Below are 21,077 nucleotides of genomic sequence, written 5' to 3'. Positions count from 1 at the left end.
ATTTCTTTTAAATCACAACAAAGTAGAAATTTTAGGAGAGATGGTTCAAAGGTACTCATTCTTTATTCCTTATCAAATGTAATGTCTTAATATTTATGTGCTCTACTTTCAGTCATCTGTCTGAAAGTGGGACTCTTCACTTGTCCAAAGCGTGTTGGTTCTAGATATGATATTGTTCCTTCAATGATTAAGGGCAGAGGAGTACAGAAGGATTGTGCATAACCTTTACTAGGATAGATATTTTGGGTCCTATGGTGAAATTTAGTCATAAGTTTATCCCTAGCGAAATCTCATCAGACTTCTCCTCAGGCAAAATTCCTTTAGTTTTTTTCTTCTGCTTTATTTGGTAATCAGATGGATAAGTCTCTTTCTAAAATATCTTAGAAAGAGACTGGTCAAAACAGCAGGGAGTAGAATTTCTTAACTTCAGAAGGAGAATTTGCATGTGTTATTCATTTTCCCGTGGTGTAGATGTGACTGATATAATTTCGACCTTGATTGGCAAATCTTGCCATAATTTAATAATACGATAGGTTACTTGAAGAAGGAACGATTGTAACATGACACATTTGAAGGATTTCAGGTTCCCTGTATAGATTTAATTGCCTTGTAATTACATAGAAATAATTGAAGATTGAGAAGCACTGGTGTAGTGGAAAGTGCACTGAATCTGTTGTTAGGATAAGTTGGATTTTCTTTGGCTCTACTACTAGCTGTAGTGACCTTGTTCAGGACCCTTAAGTTCTCTGTGTTTTTATCTTATTTAATTAATTAATTTATTTAATAAATTTATTGATTTATTTATTTTTGGCTGCGTTGCGTCTTCGTTGCTGCCCGCCTGCTTTCTTTAGTTGCGGCAAGCGGGGGCTACTCTTTGTTGTGGTGCGTGGGCTTCTCATTGTGGTGACCTCTCCTCTTGCGGAGCATGGGTTCTAGGCATGCGGGCTTCAGTAGTTGTGGCACGTGGGCTCAGTAGTTGTGGCTTGCGGGCTCTAGAGCGCAGGCTCAGTAGTTGTGGCACACGGGCTTAGTTGCTCCGCGCCATGTGGGATCTTCCCAGACCAGGGCTTGAACCCGTGTCCCCTGCATTGGCAGGCAGATTCTTAACCACTGCGCCACCAGGGAAACCTCTCTGTGTTTTTAGATGGATTATAAGTTTTGTAAAGTCCTTTCCAGCTCTAAAGTTTTGTAATAACCTACTATATACCCTACTTTAAGTTCCTTGCTACTCTAAGTGTAGTCTGTGGTCTAGTAACAATGTCATCTGGGAGTTAATTAGGAGCACAGAGTCTCAGGCCTCAATCCTAGACCTACTGAATCAGAATCTGCATTTTAACAAGATTCCTGGGTGATTACATGGAAATGAAAGTTTGAGAAGCACTGCTATAAACTACTTATGTATTTTAGTTGTTACCTGAATGTTCAGTTGCTCATCTGAACATAGGTGAAAGTGTATTAGAAGGCATAGGAATTGATTTGAGAAAAGGGAAATGTGGAGATTCATGTAGATTAGCATAACTGAAGAACAATTAAACTTGATAATACTGTTTCAAATTGTGAATTATTTAAATGGTTAGAATTCATTTTAGAGAAGAAAAGGGAATTAAAAAACAGTTCATCTCTTTAATACAGAAGAGAAAGATGATAGCCAGTGTTTATTAAGAATATACTAGTTTCAGGAATTCCCTGGTGGTCCAGTGGTTAGGACTCCGTGTTCTCACTGCCGAGGGCCTGGGTTCAATTCCTGGTCGGGGAATTAAGACCCCGGAAGCTGTGCGGCACGACCAGGTGGGGAAAGAAAAGGAATATACTAGTTTTAATTACATGATTGTATTATTCTGTTGGTAGCACCGTGGGATTGACATGAGGGTATTTTAACTTTTCCTGTTATTTCCACCAAAAATTCCCACCCCCACCAAATCTTCCAAATAAATTTAAATTGCATATAGAAGGTATGCTTGCTGTGAAAATTTAAGTCTTTTAGCTTTATGCTCTTCCAGGCAGATTTCTATCCTGGAGTCCCTCTTACATAGATATCACTGGCATCATTATACACATTTTCAAGATAAGAAGACAGGTTGCAGAGAGGTTTAGTAAATTGACTAAGGTCTCTCAGCTAATAAATGACTGAGCCATGATTCATATCTTAGGCTGACTGAGTTTAGTTTTTCTACCATTATACCTTACTGTTTCTCTCTTGAAAAAAAAATTCAAATTTATTACAAAATATCTAAAGGCTGAACATTTACTTTATAAAAGAATTATGCTTCCTTTAAAAACCATCAGAAGGCTTTCACAATCCTTTGTAAAGTAAAAATGACTTGCAACTTTTTAATTTCTTTATAACTTTTAGAGATACATGTAATGGAATAAGTGAAGTATGCTGGTATTATCAGTCAGAGTTCAGTAAGGGAAACAGAACCATCATGAGTGTTATGGAATCAAGAATGTATTACAGATATAAAACCTTGTATAATTGTGGGAGAAACTGTCAAGTAAGAATCCTACAAGGGAAATTGGAAGTGCAGAGGAAAGTCACTAATCACCTATTCTGAGACACTGATGTTGGTGTATTAATTGGAGCTTGCAAGGGAATATGGGAAGCCAGGCATTTCAAACTATTAGAGTGGGATCACAAAGAATAGCTACTGGATAAGTCTGTGGAAGGCTGTTGCCTGTGCTTCTGTCTTTCATCACATCTAACCATGACGATCTTCAGAAACTAATGGCTGCTGCTTCACCTCCGCCTTCCAGGTCTCATGGACATTTCTATGGATTAGCCCAGAACTACTCAGAGAAGAGGATTCTGGGAAACATGGTTTGGCTTATCCAAGTGGACGTTATTAAATCACCACAATGTGTCTTATGACCTAATACTGAAAAAGGATGCTAAGTAATTGGTTGATGTTGTTATATACTATTAGCAAAGAATATGTTGACAAACTCCTTTCATGAATAATTCAGGGTGAGATTTTGGGTGAAATAGCAGTACTTTGGGGACTTTAGATTCTAATCATATCTTAGATTTATGGCCTAGTTGCTTAATTGTAGTCATGTTCTCTTCTATAAAAAGAAAGAGCCAGCTTCATTTGATAAATATTAGTAAAATAAATAAATGGAAATCTCTCAACTTCCCCCTAATGTTTTATTCTAAAAATGTTCTCACAGACAGCAAAGGTGAAAGAATTTTACATTGAATATCTGTATAGCACCATCTAGATTCTGCTACTAATATTTTATTTTTCTTGTTTCATCAGTGTATCTAGCCATCTGTCTATCCCACATTCCGTCTATTAGTCCATTTTATTTTAGGTGCATTCAAAGTAAATTGCAGGGCTTCCCTGGTGGCGCAGTGGTTAAGAATCCGCCTGCCAGTGCAGGGGACACGGGTTCGAGCCCTGGTCCGGGAAGATCCCACATGCTATGGAGCAACTAAGCCTGTGTGCCACAACTACTAAACCTGCGCTCTAGAGCCCACGTGCCACAAGTACTGAAACCCATGTGCCTAGAGCCCGTGCTCCGCAACAAGAGAAGCCACCACAATGAGAAGCCCACACACTGCAACGAAGAATGGCCCCCACTTGCCACAACTAGAGAAAGTCTGCGCACAGCAATGAAGACCCAATGCAGCCAAAAAAAAAAAAAAAACCAAAGTAAATTGCAGACATCAGTATGGTTCTTCCTAAATACTTCAGCATGCATGTTATTAACTAGATTCAGCATTAATTTACAGGTTTCTTTTTTCTTTTTATGTAAAATTTACAGTGAAATAAACAAATCTCAAGTCTGTTTTCCCTAAGTTTTGACATGCTTATATCTGTGTAATCATAAATCATTGCTGTAGACTGTGTCCCACCCAAAATTCATAAATTGAAACCTAATCCCTAATGTGATGGTATTTCAAGGTGGGGCCTTTGGGAAGTGGTTAGGTCATAAGGGTGGAACCCTCATGAATGGGATTAGTGCCCTTATAAAAGATTCCAGAGAGCTCCCTTATCTCTTCCACCATGTGAGGACACAGCAAGAAAATGGCAGCCTGTGAACTAAGAAACAGGTCTTCGCCAGACACTGAATCTGCCAGTGCCTTAATCGTGGATTTGTCAACTGTGAGAAACATTTCTCTGCCCACAAGACAGAATATATGTTTTACTCTAAAACCATTATAGTTTTAGGCCTATTTATCTCAAATTAATTTTTGTGTATGATGTGAGGTAGATGAAACCTCTCTCTATACACTTGGATCAGTGAATGGAAATCACTATGGGTTATATTTTATCCAAACACACTAGATTTTATTTTTCCCCAAATATGATAAAACAGATGCTGTGGATGTTATTTGTTTAATGTGTTTCTGGGTTAAAAAAAAAATTGAGAGTGGAAATGATCACAAATCATATGACAGAGTCTTTCTAGCTGGCTCTAAGTTGACATTAGAAAATCAAGACCACTCTGGGAACAGAAATCTACATGTGGTAAATAATTTTGCTAGAGAAAGGGGCTGACTGTGGTGGATGACCTAATGTAATTCTGGTATAAAAATACTGTAAATGAACTTTATTATGATTTAGTGTCAGAGGTGAAATGCCTGCTTTTAAAGTTAAAGTGATCAATTATAATGTATGTGTTGAGACATACTTTCTTACATACTTTTATTTTTTCAACAGTCAAAGAAAGCAAATATGGACTTCCAAAAACTAAGAGTATTATCTGCTATTGTAATACCTACTAGGTGATTCAGTTTGTTTACCTTTGGTGGTAAGTTTCATAGCCAGCAAGCAGTGTCAGTGTAGGACTACATAAAGAAGTTGCTCTATTATTGAAAAATTTATGTCAAGTTGTATAAGTTTCTTAATCTGGCTCTGATGTACATTTTATCTTTCTTATACCAGACACAAAAATATTAATTTTAGCAATCTTTAGATCACAGTGTTACTTATGAGTGACAGGAAAGAAATATAAATGTAAATGAATGAAAAATAGCACTAAAACTACTCATTTAAGTATAATATTTTTCTAGTGTTTGGGTCATAGAAGTTATCAAATTTTTATGATTGTAAAATCTTTTATATGTATAAAAATTAAAGTTTATAGTAAAAATTCTTGGGCACATAGTAAATGCAACCATCATATTAGCAAAATTGTCATTTTTCAAATGTTCTCTTAGAACACTGAGATGATTTATGTGGTTTTTTTTTCTATGTTAGTTGATATGATCATATCAATTTTCTTCTATTGATATGGCACATTACGTTGATTTTTTTTTTTTTTTTTTGAGTATTGAACAGTCTTGCGTACCTAGAATATATCCCATTTGGTCTTGGTGTGTAATTCTTTTTATATACTGTTATTCAATTTGTTAGCATTTTACTGAAGAGTTTTTGTATCTAAGTTCATGAGAGAGATTGCTGTGTAATTTTCTTTGTACTATTTTTGTCTGTTTCTGGGTCCAGGGTAATACTAGCTTCGTAAAATGAGCTGGGAAGTGTTCCCTTCTCTTCTCTGTGTCAGAAGGGATTTTGTAAAAATATTCTTTAAATATGTGGTAGAATCCTCCAGTGAAAACATCTGGGCCTGGAGATTTGTTTTCTTTTTTTTTAAAACTTTTAAAGTTATGAATTCAGTTTCTGTAGTAAGAAGCTAATCAGATATGTAGACCTAATCAGATATTCAGGACTATTTCATCGTGGTTGTATTTAGTAGTTTGTGGTTTTGGAGGAATTGGTTCATTTCTTATAGTTTGTTGGATTTGTGAGTGTAACGTTATCTGTAGTATTCCTTTATTACCTTTTAATGGCTATGTGATCTTTACTACTGTTCTCCTTTATTCCTGATTTTAATGGTTTGTATCTTCCCTATTTCTTTCTTTGTCAGTTTCGCTACAAGTTTTAAAATTTTATTAACCTTTTCAAAGAACCAGCTCTTTGTTTCATCAATTTCCTTTATTGTTTTCCAGATTTTAATTTTATTAATTTTTGGTTTTATAATTTTCTTCCTTTTGCTTGCTGTGGGTACATTTTACCTGTTTTTTTTTTTTCTTTTTTTAGTTTCTTGAAGTAGTTGGAGCTTGGATTACTGATTTGAGGCCTATCCTTTTTTCTGATATAAACATTTAGTGTTATGAATTTTCCTCTTGGTACTGCTCTAGCTGCACCCATAACTTGATAAGTTGTATTTTCATTTTTATTTAGTTCTATGTATTTTTAAATTCTTTTGAGAGTTCTTTCACCCCTAGGTTATTTAGGAGTATGTTCTTTAATTTCCAAGAGTTTGGAGATTTTCTTGTTGTCATTACATTATTGATTTCTAGTTTGATTCAGTTATAGTCAGAAAGCATACTCCGTATGATATCAATCATTTTAGTTTGTGAGGTTTATAATCTAGGATATAGTCTATCTTGGTGATTGTTCCATGGGAATTCGAAAAAAGTGTTTATTCTGTTGTTACTAGATGGAGAGGTCTATAAATGTCATTTAGATTCTATTGCTTGGTCATGTAGTACAGCTCAGTTCCTTCATATTTTTGCTGATTTTTCTGACTAGTAGTTCTTTCATATGCTGCAAGTGAGATGTTGAGGTCCCCAACTAAAATGTGGCTATGTCTATCTCTCCTTTTAGTTCTCAGTTTTTGTTTCATGTATTGGGAAGCTCTGTCATTTGATTCATACATATTTAGGATTCCTATGTCTTTTTGGTGGGTTGATCCTATTATCATAAGGTAAGATTCTGCTTTGTCCCTAGTAATTTTTATTGCTCCAAACTTTATCTGATAATAATGTATCCATCTTTGCTTTTCTTTTATTAATATTTGCATGACATCTCCTTTTACATCCTTGTCTTTTAATCTACTTATGTTTGAAGTGAGTTTCTTGTAGACAGTGTATACTTTAGTTGTGTTTTTTAAATTCACTTTGCCAATTTTTGCCTTTTTGTGTGTGTGTGTGTGTTTGAACTGTTTACATTTAAAGTAATTATTTACATGTGAGGGCTCAAGTCTGCCATTTTATTATTTGTTTTCTGTTTGATCCCTTGTTTCTCATTATTCTATTTCTGTTTTCTTGGCTCCCGTATGGATTACTTGAACACTTTCTAGAATTTTACTTTGATTATAATGTATATAGTTATCCATATAATTTCTCCAAAACCAAAACTATTATACCCTTTGTATAGTTTTCTTAGTGGTTGTTATAGGTAGTATAATAAACGTACATACTTTATCATAGTCTACTGGTAGATGTAACCATTTTACCATTTCAAGTGAAGTGTAGAAAACTTAATTTCATTTAGACCACTTTGCCCTTATATTTAAAATATAATTGTTATAACTATTTCCTTTACTTGTATTGAGCACATCAGATTATGTTATAATTTTTGCTTTTGCCATCAAATATGATTTTATAAATTCATGAGGAGGAGGATAGTCTGTTATATTTATTACTGTCATTACCTATTCCACTGGACTTCTTTCCTTTCTGAACTTCCAAGACTTCTTTTCTGTTTAGAGAACTTACTTCAGTCATTCTTTAAAGGTTTGTGTGCTAACAACAAGTTTGTCTGAGACTGTTTCCCGCTCATTTCTGAAGGATATTTTTGCTGAATATAGAATTTGTGGTTGATGCTTCTTTTCATTCAGTATTTGAAAAATGTTATGCCACTTCCTTCAGGCTTCCATGATGTCAGGTTAGAAATCCACTGTCATTGGAATTGGTGCTCCTCTATACATTGTTTCTTTCTGATTTCTTTTTTTATTTTTCTAAAAAAATATTTAGAAATTGAAGTATATTTGTTTTTCTTTTGTTTTGTTTTCCCAGCACCATTTATTGAAGAGGCTGTCTTTTCTCCACTGTATATTCTTCTTTGTCACAGATTAAGTAACTATAGGTGCATGGGTTTATCTCTGGGCTTTCTATCTTGTACTCTTGATCTATATTTCTTTTTTTGTGCCAACCATACTTTTTTTTTTTTTTTAATACAGCAGGTTCTTATTAGTTATCTATTTTATGCATATTAGTGTATATATGTCAATCCCAATCTCCCAATTCATCCCACCACCACCCCCGTGCCCCCTGCTTTACCCCCTTGGTGTCCATACGTTTGTTCTCTACATCTGTGTCTCTATTTTTGCCTTGCAAACCGGTTCATCTGTACCATTTTTCTGTATTCCACATATATGCGTTAATATATGATATTTGTTTTTCTCTTTCTGGCTTACTTCACTCTGTATGACAGTCTCTAGGTCCATCCATGACCCAATTTCGTTCCTTTGTATGGCTGAGTAATATACCATTGTATATACGTACCATATCTTTATCCATTCATCTTTCAATGAACATTTGGTTTGCTTCCATGACCTGGCTATTATATAGTGCTGCACTGAACATTGGGGTGCATGTGTCTTTTTGAATTATGGCTTTCTTTGGGTATATGCCCAGTAGTGGGATTGCTGGGTCATATGGTAATTCTATTTTTAGTTTTTTAAGGAACTTCCATACTGTTCTCCATAGTGGCTGTATCAATTTACATTCCCACCAACTGTGCAGGAGGGTTCCCTTTTCTCCACACCCTCTCCAGCATTTGTTGTGTGTAGATTTTCTGATGGTGCCCATTCTAACTGGTGTGAGGTGATATCTCACTGTCGTTTTGATTTGCATTTCTCTAATAATTAGTGATGTTGAGCAGCTTTCCATGTGCCTCCTGGCCATCTGTATGTGTTCTTTGGAGAAATGTCTATTTAGGTCTTCTGCCCATTTTTTGATTGGGTTGTTTGTTTTCTTAATATTGAGCTGAATGAGCTGTTTATATATTTTGGAGATTAATCCTTTGTCCATTGTTTTGTTTGCAAATATTTTCTCCCGTTGTGAGGGTTGTCTTTTCGTATGTAATTTCCTTTGCTGTGCAAAAGCTTTTAAGTTTCATTAGGTCCCATTTGTTTATTTTTGTTTTTATTTCCATGACTCTAGAAGGTAGGTCACAAAAGATCTTGCTGTGATTTATGGCACAGAGTGTTCTTCCTATGTTTTCCTTTAAGAGTTTTATGGTGTCTGGTCTTACATTTAGGTCTTTAATCCATTTTGAGTTTATTTTTGTGTATGGTGTTAGGGAGTGTTCTAATTTCATTCTTTTACATGTAGCTCTCCAGTTTTCCCAACACCACTTATTGAAGAGACTGTCTTTTCTCCATTGTATATCCTTGCCTCCTTTGTCATAGATTAGTTGACCATAGGTGTGTGGGTTTATCTCTGGGCTTTCTATCCTGTTCCATTGATCTATATTTCTGTTTTTGTGCCAGTACCATATTGTCTTGATTACTGTAGCTTTGTAGTATAGTCTGAAGTTAGGGAGTCTGATTCCGCCAGCTCCTTTTTTTTCCCCTCAAGATTGCTTTGGCTATTCGGGGTCTTTTGTGTTTCCATACAAATTTTAAGAAGTTTTGTTCTAGTCCTGTAAAAAATGCCACTGGGAATTTGATAGGGATTGCATTGAATCTGTAGATTGCTTTGGGTAGTATAGTCATTTTCACAGTACTGATTCTTCCAATCCAAGAACATGGTATATCTCTCCATCCGTTGGTATCATCTTTAATTTCTTTCATCAGTGTCTTATAGTTTTCTGCATACAGGTCTTTTGTCTCCCTAGGTAGGTTTATTCCTAGGTATTTTATCCTTTTTGTTGCAGTGGTAAATGGAAGTGTTTCCTTAATTTCTCTTTTAGATTTTTCATCATTAGTGTATAGGAATTCAAGAGATTTCTGTGCATTAATTTTGTATCGTGCTACTTTGCCAAATTCACTGATTAGCTCTAGTAGTTTTCTGGTAGCATCTTTAGGATTTTCTATGTGTAGTATCATGTCATCTGCAAACAGTGACAGTTTTACTTCTTCTTTTCCAATATATATTCCTTTTATTTCTTTTTCATCTCTGATTGCCATGCCTAGGACTTCCAAAACTATGTTGAATAATAGTGGTGAGAGTGGACGTCCTTGTCTTGTTCCTGATCTTAGAGGAAATGCTTTCAGTTTTTCACCATTGAGAATGATGTTTGCTGTAGGTTTTTCATATATGGCCTTTATTATGTTGAGGTAGATTCCCTCTGTGGCCATTTTCTGGAGAGTTTTTATCATAAATGGGTGTTGAATCTTGTCAAAAGCTTTTTCTGCATCCATTGAGATGATCATATGGTTTTTCTTCTTCAATTTGTTGATATGGTGTGTCACATTGATTGATTTGCATATATTGAAGAATCCTTGCATCCCTGGGATAAATCCCACTTGATCATGGTGTATGATCCTTTTAATGTGCTGTTGGATTCTGTTTGCTAGTATTTTGTTGAGGATTTTTGCATCTATAGTCATCAGTGATATTGGTCTGTAATTTTCTTTTTTTGTAGTATCTTTGTCTGTTTTTGGTATCAGAGTGATGATGGCCTCGTAGAATAAGTTTGGGAGTGTTCCTTCCTCTGCAATTCTTTGGAAGAGTTTGAGAAGGATGGGTGTTAGCTCTTCTCTAAATGTTTGATGGAATTCACTTGTGAAGCCATCTGCTCCTGGACTTTTGTTTGTTAGAAGATTTTTAATCACAGTTTCAATTTCATTACTTGTGTTTGGTCTGTTCATATTTTCTATTTCTTCCTGGCTCAGTCTTGGAAGGTTATACCTTTCTAAAAATTTGTCCATTTCTTCCAGGTTGTCCATTTTATTGACATAGAGTTGGTTGTAGTAGTCTCTTAGGATGCTTTGTATTTCTGTGGTGTCCATTGTAACTTCTCCTTTTTCATTTCTAATTTTATCAATTTGAGCCCTCTCCCTCTTTTTCTTGATGAGTCTGGCTAAGGGTTTATCAGTTTTGTTTGTCTTCTCATAAACCAACTTTTAGTTTTATTGATCTTTGCTATTGTCTTCTTTGTTTCTATTTCATTTATTTTTGCTCTGATCTTTATGACTTCTTTCCTTCTACAAATTTTGGGTTTTGTTTGTTCTTCTTTCTCTAGTTCCTTTAGGTGTAAGGTTAGATTGTTTATTTGATATTTTTCTTGTTTCTTGAGGTAGGATTGTATTGCTACAAACTTCCCTCTTAGAACTCCTTTGCTGCATCCCATAGGTTTTGGATTGTTGTGTTTTCATTCTCATTTGTCTCTAGGTATTTTTTGATTTCTTCTTTGATTTCTTCAGTGATTTCTTGGTTATTTAATAACATGTTGTTTAGCCTCTACATGTTTGTGTTTTTTACGTGTTTTTCCCTGTAATTTATTTCTAATCTCATAGCATTGTGGTCGGAAAGGATGCTTCATACGATTTTGGTTTTCTTAAATTTACTGAGGCTTGATGTGTGACCCAAGATGTGATCTAACCTGGAGAATGTTCTCTGTGCACTTGAGAAGAAAGTGTAATCTGCTATTTTCAGATGGAATGTCCTATAAATGTAAACGAAATCTATCTGGTCTGTTGTGTCATTTAAAGCTTGTGTTTCCTTATTAATTTTCTCTCTGGATGATCTGTCCATTTGTGTAAGTGAGGTGTTAAAGTCCCCCACTATTATTGTGTTACTCTAGATTTCCTCTCTTATAGCTGTTAGCATTTGCCTTATATATTGAGGTGCTCCTATGTTGGGTGTGTATATATTTATAACTGTTACATCTTCGTCTTGAATTGATCCCTTGATCATTACGTAGTGTCCTTCCTTGTCTCTTGTAGCATTCTTTATTTTAAAGTCTATTTTATCTGATATGAATATTGCTACTCCAGCTTTGTTTTGATTTCCATTTGCATGGAATGTCTTTTACCATCCCCTCACTTTCAGTCTGTATGTGTCCCTAGGTCTAAATGGGTCTGCTGTAGACAGCATATAGGTGTGTCTTGTTTTTGTATCCATTCAGTGAACCTGTGTCTTTTGGTTGGAGCATTTAATCCATTCACATTTATGGTAATCATTGATATGTATGTTCCTATTACCATTTTCTTAATTGTTTTGGGTTTGTTTCTGTAGGTCCTTTTCTTCTCTTGTGTTTCCCACTCAGAGAAGTTCCTTTAGCATTGTTGTACACCTGGTTTGGTGGTGCTGAATTCTCTTAGCTTTTGCTTCTCTGTAAAGCTTTTGATTTCTCTGTCGAATCTGAATGAGATCCTTGCTGGGTTGAGTAATCTTGGTTGTAGGTTCTTCCTTTTCATCACTTTAAATATATCATGCCACTCCGTTCTGGCTTGTAGAGTTTCTGCTGAGAAATCAGCTGTTAACCTTATGGGAGTTCCCTTGTATGTTATTTGTTGTTTTTCCCTTGCTGCTTTTAAGAATTTTTCTGTGTCTTTAATTTTAGTCATTTTGATTACTGTGTGTCTCGTTGTTTTTCTCCTTGGTTTTATCCTGCCTGGGACTTTCTGTGCTTCCTGGACTTGGGTGGCTTGTTCCTTTCCCATGTTAGGGAAATTTTCGAGTATAATCTCTTCAAATATTTTCTTGGGTCCTTTCTCTTTTCTCCTTTTGGGACTTCTATAATGTGAATGTTGGTGTGTTTAATGTCCCAGAGGTCTCTTAGACTGTCTTAATTTCTTTTCATTTTTTTTCTTTATTCTGTTCCACGGCAGTGAATTCTACCATTCTGTCTTCCAGGTCACTTATCCCTTCTTCTCCCTCAGTTATTCTGCTATTGATTCCTTCTAGTGTATTTTTCATTTCATTTATTGTATTGTTCATCTCTGTTTGTTTGTTCTTTAATTCTTCTAGGTCTTTGTTAAACATTTCTTGCATCTTCTCAAGCTTTGCCTCCATTCTTTCCTGAGGTTCTGGATCATCTTCACTATCATTGCTCTGAATTCTTTTAATGGAAGGTTGCCTATCTCCACTTCATTTAATTGTTTTTCTGGGGTTTTATCTTGTTCCTTCATGTAGTACATAGCCCTCTGTCTTTTCATTTTGTCTGTCTTTCTGTGCATGTGTTTTTCATTCCACAGGGTGCAGGATTGTAGTTCTTTTTGCTTCTGCTGTCTGCCCTCTGCTCGATGAGGCTATCTAAGAGGCTTGTCAAATTATATTTGACTTATAACATCTCAGGTGTACAGGAAAGTGATTCAGTTATACATATATATATATGTATAACTGAGTATATATATATATTCTTTTATATATATATTTTTTTTTTTAGATTCTTTTTCCTTAGGTTTACTACAAGATACTGAATATATTTCCTTGTGCTATACAGTAGGTCCTTGTTTATCTATTTTCAATATAGTAGTGTTTGTATGTTAATCCCAAACTCCTAATTTCCCCCCTCTCCCCCCGCTATCCCCTTTGGTATCCCCTTCAGTTTTCTTTCTATGACTGTGAGTCTATTTCTGTTTTGTAGATAAGTTCATTTGTATCATTTTTTTAAGGTTCCACATATAAGTGATGTCGTATGATTTTATGTCTTTGTCTCACTTCGCTTAGTATGATAATCTCTAGGTCCATCCATGTTGCTGCAAATGGCATTATTTCATTCTTTTTAGTGGCTGAGTAATATTCCATTATATATATATATACACCACATCTTCTTTATCCACTCATCTCTTGATGAACATTTAGGCTGCTTCCATGTCTCAGTTATTGTAAATAGTGCTGCTATGAACATTGTGGTGCACATTTCTTTTTGAATTACAGTGTTCATCTTTTCCAGATATGTGCCCTGGAGTGGGATTCCTAGATCATACAGCAGCTCTATTTTTAGTTTTTTGAGGAACCTTCATACTGTTCTCCATAGTGGCTGCATCAGTTTACTTTTCCACCAGCAGTGTAGGAGGGTTCCCCACATCCTCTCCAGTATTTATTATTTGTTTTTCTGATTTCAAGATTTTTTTTCCTTTGACTTTTATTTCTAGAAGTTTAATTATGATATGGCTTGGAATGGATTTTGGAGGGTTATCCTGATGTGGCTTGACATGGAATCTTTTGGGGGTTTTTGCCTATAGGCTTATGTCTTTTGTCAAATGGGAAATTTTCTCGCAGTATTTCTGTAAATTCTTCTCAGCCTGTTCCTCTTTTGCTCCAGTGATATGAATTTAGGTCTTTTGATATTATCCCACAGGTTCCTCAGTTTCTGTGTATGTGTTTTTTTAAGTCTATTTTTGCTGTTTTGGTAAAATTTCAAAGAGTATTTGTAATTGTTTTTGAAGCAATTTTTTTTTTTTTAAAGAAATTCACGTTCTTTTATTTATTTATTTATGGCTGTGTTGGGTCTTCGTTTCTGTGCGAGGGCTTTCTCCAGTTGTGGCAAGCGGGGACCACTCCTCATCGCGGTGTGTGGGCCTCTCACCACCGCGGCCTCTCCCGTTGCAGAGCACAGGCTCCAGACGCGCAGGCTCAGCAATTGTGGCTCACGGGCCCAGTCGCTCCGCGGCATGCGGGATCCTCCCAGACCAGGGCTCGAACCCGTGTCCCCTGCATTGGCAGGCAGATTCTCAACCACTGTGCCACCAGGGAAGCCCTGAAGCAATTTTTTTTTAAGTTTTTTTTTTTTTTTTTTTTTGATGTGGACCATTTTTAAAGTCTTTATTGAATTTGTTACAATACTGCTTCTGTTTTATGTTTTAGTTTTTTGGCCACGAGGCATGTGGGATCTTAGCTCCCCAGCCAGGGACTGAACCCGCACCCCCTGCATTGGAAGGTGAAGTCTTAACCACTGGACTGCCAGGGAAGTCCCTTGAAGCATCTTTATGATGGCTACTTTAAAATCCTTGTCAGATAATTCCAGCATCTGATTCTTGATGGTGTTTGTTGATTTTTTTTCTCACTGAAGTTTTGATTTTCCTTGATCTTGGTATGAGGAGTATTTTTTGGTTGTGTCCTACAAATGTTGCATGTTGTTATTGATTCTATTTTAATCTTCTAATTTGGTAAGCATACACACTGTGTCAGTTTAATGCATAGTCTCAGCCTGCTTTTGGGAGCTGTGGTTCCAATGACAGTTTAGTGCTCAGAGCTTTTATAATGCTCTTCTGGTCTCCTTCTATGCATCCTATTTGGTCCCTAATGGTGCCATCCTCAGTTGTGGAATGAATGTCCCTGGTCTGGATCTGCTAGGTCAGAGGTAGATGTCAGGCCTTTGGACACGGAAAACTCTTTCGCTGCCTGCCTGCTGCTGACAGGACTCCCACTCCATTCCAGTTGGTGCTTTTGTTGGAACCAAAGGTGTTTCTCAACCTGCCTGGGCTGCTTTTTACCCCTGAGTGTTGGGTCGGGTAACATCAAGCCTGGGGTGCCTTTTTTAGTTAGGTGATAGATTGAGCAATGCTGAGCTGCTGTGTTATTCTTCAAGTTCTGGGGTCCCTAGCCAGTTGCCTTCTTTTTTCCATCTTTCAGATTTCTCCTATGGCTGTCTAGTATACTATTTCTAGGGTTTTTAGTTGTTTTTAGCATGGAGAAGCATGGAGAGATGAGTCCATGACGTTGTGCCCCAAACTGAAATCCTAATGCTTTTTTTTTTTTCTCAGTACTTTTATTTATTCTCTTCTTTCATATATATATATATTTTAAATCTTCATTGGAGTATAATTGCTTTACATTGGTGTGTTAGTTTCTGCTTTATAACAAAGTGAATCAGTTATGCATATACATATATCCCCATATCTCTTCCCTCTTGCGTCTCCCTCCCACCCTCCCTATCCCACCCCTCTAGGTGGTCACAAACCACCAGCTGATCTCCCTGTGCTATGCGGCTGCTTCCCACTAGCTATCTGTTTTACATTTGGTAGTGTATATATGTCCATGCCACTCTCTCACCATTGTAAAGCAATTATACTCCAATAAAGATGTTAAAAAAAAATAAAAGGGAAACATTTAAAAATTGAGGACACAGAATTATTGAATATAAAGAAATTAATATTTCATAAAAGGCAAAAATTAATCAAAAGAAAACTGAGGTAGTCATACTAATATCAGATAAAAGACACTTTAAAAATGCATAATTGGAGTATAAAAGCTCACTATAAAATAACCAACATTTATTTCACCAGAAACGTTTAACAATTGTATTGTACACTTGAATGCACCTAATAAAGAGAAAAACAAATGCCGTACGCTAACACATACATATGGAATCTAAAAAAAAAAAAAAAGTTTCTGAAGAAGCTAGGGGCAGGACAGGAATAAAGACTCAGACGTAGAGAATGGACTTGAGGACGCAGGGAGGGGGGAGGGTAACCTAATGCTTTTTATAAATAATAATTTTAAAAGGTAGTAGTACTGTAAATGAGGATTTGAGAGGTTTTTTTTGTGATGGATATATGTTTAGCAGTATTGGCCATTAGATTTATTTATTCTACTTTCTTAAATTTGCTTGGATTTTTTTCAGAAATAGAAAGTACTAAAATTTTTTTTTTTAAATAGTAAGAAAACACAATAATCAAAAAGCAAACCTAATTTTCATGTAGCACCTTTTTTAAACCATATTATATTGGAGAGTACCATTAAAGCAAATTATTCTGAAACCAGATAAATATTTAGGTGTTAATTCATTTCTACATTTTATATTCTGTATCCCTTCAGCCATCTATGTATTTCTGTTGCAACTTATTATTATGGAACTGAAGTGTGTCTGATACTGGATTAGCAAAAAAACCTGCAAAGTGGACCTAATAAAAGATATTGGTAATGTTATAATTAAAGAACAAAACCTTTTGTTAACACATTCACTCAGTGAGATACTGTTTGTTTCTGGGAAGCAACAAAAATTTTTTTGATAACTAGGATTAGGATAAAAGTAATTTGATGACATGGTAACAAGCTGTCTTTTTAGTATGTTTGTTGATTTTGTGGTTAGTGGGTTCTCTCTTCTTTGAATAAGTACAATTGAGTGGTATTCAGTATATTGACAGACTTGTACAACTACTACCACTCTCTACTTCCAGAACATTTTCATCACCCCATAAGGAAATCTTGTACTTATTAGCAGTCACTCCCCATTTCCCCCTCACCTCACTTCCTGGCAACCACTAATCTACTTTCCATATAAATTTGACTATCAGTCTGGACATTGCATATAAATGGAATCATACAGTATGTGTTTTTTTTGTCTGGCCTTTTTCCCTTAGCATATGCTTTTAGGGTTTATCCACATTGTAGCATATATCAGTACTTCATTTAAGTGCCAAATAACATCCCATTTTATGAATATACCACATTTTGCTTATCCATGGATCAGTTGATGGACATTTGGGTTGTTTTCACTCTGAGTATTATGAATTATGCTGGTATAAACATTGATATACAAGTTTCTCTATGGAAATGTTTTCATTTCTCATGAGTAAATACCTAGTAGTGGAATTGCTATGTCATACTGTAACTTTATGTTTAATTTTTTAAGGAGCTGCCAAACATTCTGAAGTGGCTGCATCATTTGACATTCCCACCAGTAAATGTTTGTGGGTTCCAGTTTCTCTGCATTCTTGTCAGGACTTGCTATATCTGTCTTTTTTACTTTATTCATCCTCTGATATCTCATTGTCATTTTGATTTGTATTTGCCTGAGGACTAACAGTGTTGAGCATCTTGTCATGTACTTACTGGCCATTTCAGTATCTTTTTTTGAGAACTATCTATTCAGGTCCTCTGCCTACTTTTTAAAAATAGACTTTATTTTTTAGAGCAGTTTTAGGTTCACCGCAAAATTGAGGAGAAGGTACAGAGATTTCTCATATTACTCCTGCCCCTGCATATATATAGCCTTCCCCACTATCAAAGTCCCACACCAGAGCGGTACATTTGTTACAATTGATGAATCTACATTTACACATCATTATCACCCAAAGTCATAGTTTACATTAGGGTTTACTCTTGGTGTCATATTTTGTATGGGTTTTGACAAATGTATAATGACATGTATTTACCATTATAAAATCCTACAGAGTAGTTTCACTATTCTAAAAATCCTCTACACTCTGCCTACTTGTTCCTCTCTCCCATAGTCTCTGGCAACCATTGATCCTTTTACTGTCAGTACAGTTTTGCCTTTTTCAGAATGTCATGTAGTGGAATCATACGGTGTTTAGCCATTTCAGATTGTCTCCTTTCACTTAGTAATATGCATTTAAATTTCCTCCATGTTTTTTCATGGCTTGGTGGCTCATTTATGTTTAGCACTAAGTAATATTCCGTTGTCTGGATGTACCACAGTTTGTCCATTCACTTATTGAAGGACATCTTGGTTGCATCCCAGTTTTGGCAATTATGAATAAGGTGCTATAATCATTCGTGTGCAGGTTTTTGTGTAGGTATACGTTTTCAGCTTGTTTGGGTAAATACCAACGAGTGCAGTTACTGGATTGTATGGTAAGAGTATGTTTAATTTTGTAGGAAACTGCCAAACCGCCTTCCAAGTGGCTGTACCATTTTCCATTCCCACAAATAATGAATGAAAGTTCCTTTTGGTCCACATACTTGCCAGCATTTGGTAGGGTCACTGTTTTAGATTTTGGCCATTCTAGTAAGTGTGTAGTGGTGTCTCTCTGTCATTTCATTTTGCATCTCCCTAATGACATATGATGTTGAGCATCTTTTCACATGCTTATTTGCCACTTGTATATTTTCTTTGGTTAGGTGTCCATTAAGGTCTTTAGCCCATATTTTCGTTGGATCATTTGTTTTCTTATTTTTGAGTTTTAAGAGTTCTTCTCCTATGTATCTTCTAGGAGTTTTATATTTATAGTTTCATGTTATATATTTAGATCTATGATGTATTTTTAGTTAATCCTCTGCCCATTTTTAAATTGCATTTTTGTTGTTGTTGTTGCTGAATTCTAAGAGTTCCTATCCCTCCTCATATATATGATTTGTAAAATTTTTCTTTCATTCTGTAGGTTGTCTTTTCATTTTCTTGATGATATCCTTTGAAGCATAACATGTTAAAATTTTGATGATGTCCAGTTTGTCTATTTTCTTCTTTTATAGCTTGTGCTTGTGGTGTCCGATTTAAGTAATTGTTGCCTGATACAAGTTCATGAAGATTTACTCCTGTGTTTCTATTTATTTATTTATTTATTTATTCATTCATTCATTCATTCATTTATGGCTGTGTTGGGTCTTCGTTTCTGTGCGAGGGCTTTATCCAGTTGCGGCAAGTGGGGGCCACTCTTCATCGCGGTGCGCGGGCCTCTCATTATTGCGACCTCTCTTGTTGCGGAGCACAGAGTCCAGATGCGCAGGCTCAGTAATTGTGGCTCACGGGCCTGGTTGCTCCGCGGCATGTGGGATCTTCCCAGACCAGGGCTCCAACCCGTGTTCCCTGCATCGGCAGGCAGATTCTCAACCACTGCGCCACCAGGGACGCCCTGTGTTTCCTTTTAACAGATTTAAAGCTTGATCTCTTACAGTTTGGTATATGATCCCTTTAGAGTTAATTTTTGAATATAATGTGAGGTAGGGGTCCAACTTCATTATTTTGCATGGGGATATCCAGTTGTAATAGCACCATTGTTGAAGACAGTATTCTTTCCCCATTGAATGATTTGGCACTATTGTCAAAAACCACTTGACCATAGATGTATAGTTTTATTTCTGAACTCTGAATTCTGTTCCATTGATCCTTATATTTATCCTTATGCCAGTAACATACGATTTTGATTCCTGTAGCTTTGCAGTAAGTTTTGAAATCAGAAAGTGTGAATCCTCCAACTTTGTTCATCTGTTTCAAGATTGTTTTGACTATTCGGAGTTCCTTGCAATTTCTAGGAATTTTAGGATAAACTTTTACATTTTTCAGAAAAGGCCATTATGATTTTGATAGGGATTGTACGGAATCTAGAACATTTGGATTATATTACTGTATTAACAGTAGTGAGTCAGTTCATGATTGTGCAATGGCTTTCCACATAGTTACATCTTATTTAATTTCTTTAAAAAGTGTTTTGTAGTTTTCAGTGCTGAAGTCTTGTACTTAAAAAAAAAAAACACCAAAACCCTAAGTTTTGGTTAGGGTTTTTTTTCTTTTTGATGCTATTGTTAATAGAATTGCCTACTAAATTTCACTTTTGGATTATTCATTGCTAATGTATAGAAATACTGTATATTTTGGTATACTGATCTTGTATCCTGCAATCTTGCTGAATTTATTAGTTCTAATAATTTTATTGTGAATGCCTATGTGTTTTCTGTGTACGTGATCATGTTTCCACAAATATAGATAGTATTTTAGTTCTTCCTTTTCAACTGGGATGCCTTTTATTTCTTTTTCTTGCCTAGTTGCTCTCGCTAAAACTTCTAGGACAATGTTCAGTGTAAGTCATGAAAGTAGGCTTTCTTTTTCTTGTTCCTGATTTTACAGGGAAAGCTTTAACTCTTTTACCATTGAGAATGATGTTAACTGTGTTTCTCGTAAATGCTGTTTTCATGTTGTGTAAGTTCCTTGCTATACCTGGTTTGTTGAGTGTGTTTGTCATGAAAGGGTGTTGGATTTTGTCAGATGCTTTTTGTGCATCAGCTGTGATGATCATGTTGTTTTTTTCTTTATTACAGTGGCCTATTATATTATATCTGATTTTGGCTACATTTCTTTATCCTTTTCAGTTTCAGTTTTCTGTAGTATTTCATTCTTTCATTAAAAAATCTTTTTTGAACATTTGTTAGCAGGCACTGTCCTAGACATGTACTCATTCATTTTTGACCAGTGTTAAAATTCTTTTATATATACTGTTGTTTTGTTCTGTGTTTGTTTAGATTTGCCTTTATATTAAACAAGTTTTTTTAAAAATAAATTTATTCATTTAATTTTATTTATTTTTGGCTGCATTGGGTCTTTGTTGCTGCATGCGGGCTTTTCTCTAGTTGCGGCGAGTGGGAGCCTCTCTTCGCTGTGGTGCGCAGGCTTATTGCTGTGGCTTCTCTTGTTGCAGAGCACGGGCTCCAGGCTCACGGGCTTCAGTAGTTGTGGCACAGGGGCTCAGTAGTTGTGGTGCACGGGCCCAGTTGCTCCGCAGCACATGTGATCCTTCCGGACCAGGGCTTGAACCCATGTCCCCTGCACTGGCAGGCGGATTCCCAACCACTGTGCCACCACAGAAGCCCACAAGTTTTTTTTTTTTTTTTTTTTAAAGTGGTAACTTCCTGTTCCATTGTCTTCTGA

The 21,077-nt window shown here is 35.8% G+C and overlaps 1 protein-coding gene and 1 long non-coding RNA gene across 13 annotated transcripts in view; one reads left to right on the top strand and one right to left on the bottom strand.

The window, feature by feature from the left end:
- Positions 1-21,077, top strand: part of GPHN (gephyrin) — a 638,461-nt gene that overhangs the window by 59,701 nt on the left and 557,683 nt on the right. The window lies entirely within an intron of this gene.
- Positions 1-21,077, bottom strand: part of LOC309655992 — a 318,822-nt gene that overhangs the window by 187,776 nt on the left and 109,969 nt on the right. The window lies entirely within an intron of this gene.

This window comes from Balaenoptera physalus, assembly GCF_965194825.1.
Source record: "Balaenoptera physalus genome assembly, chromosome: 2".
Lineage (NCBI taxonomy): Eukaryota > Metazoa > Chordata > Mammalia > Artiodactyla > Balaenopteridae > Balaenoptera > Balaenoptera physalus.
Note: the sequence above shows the minus strand (reverse complement) of the source record. Positions and strands in the feature narration are given on the sequence as shown.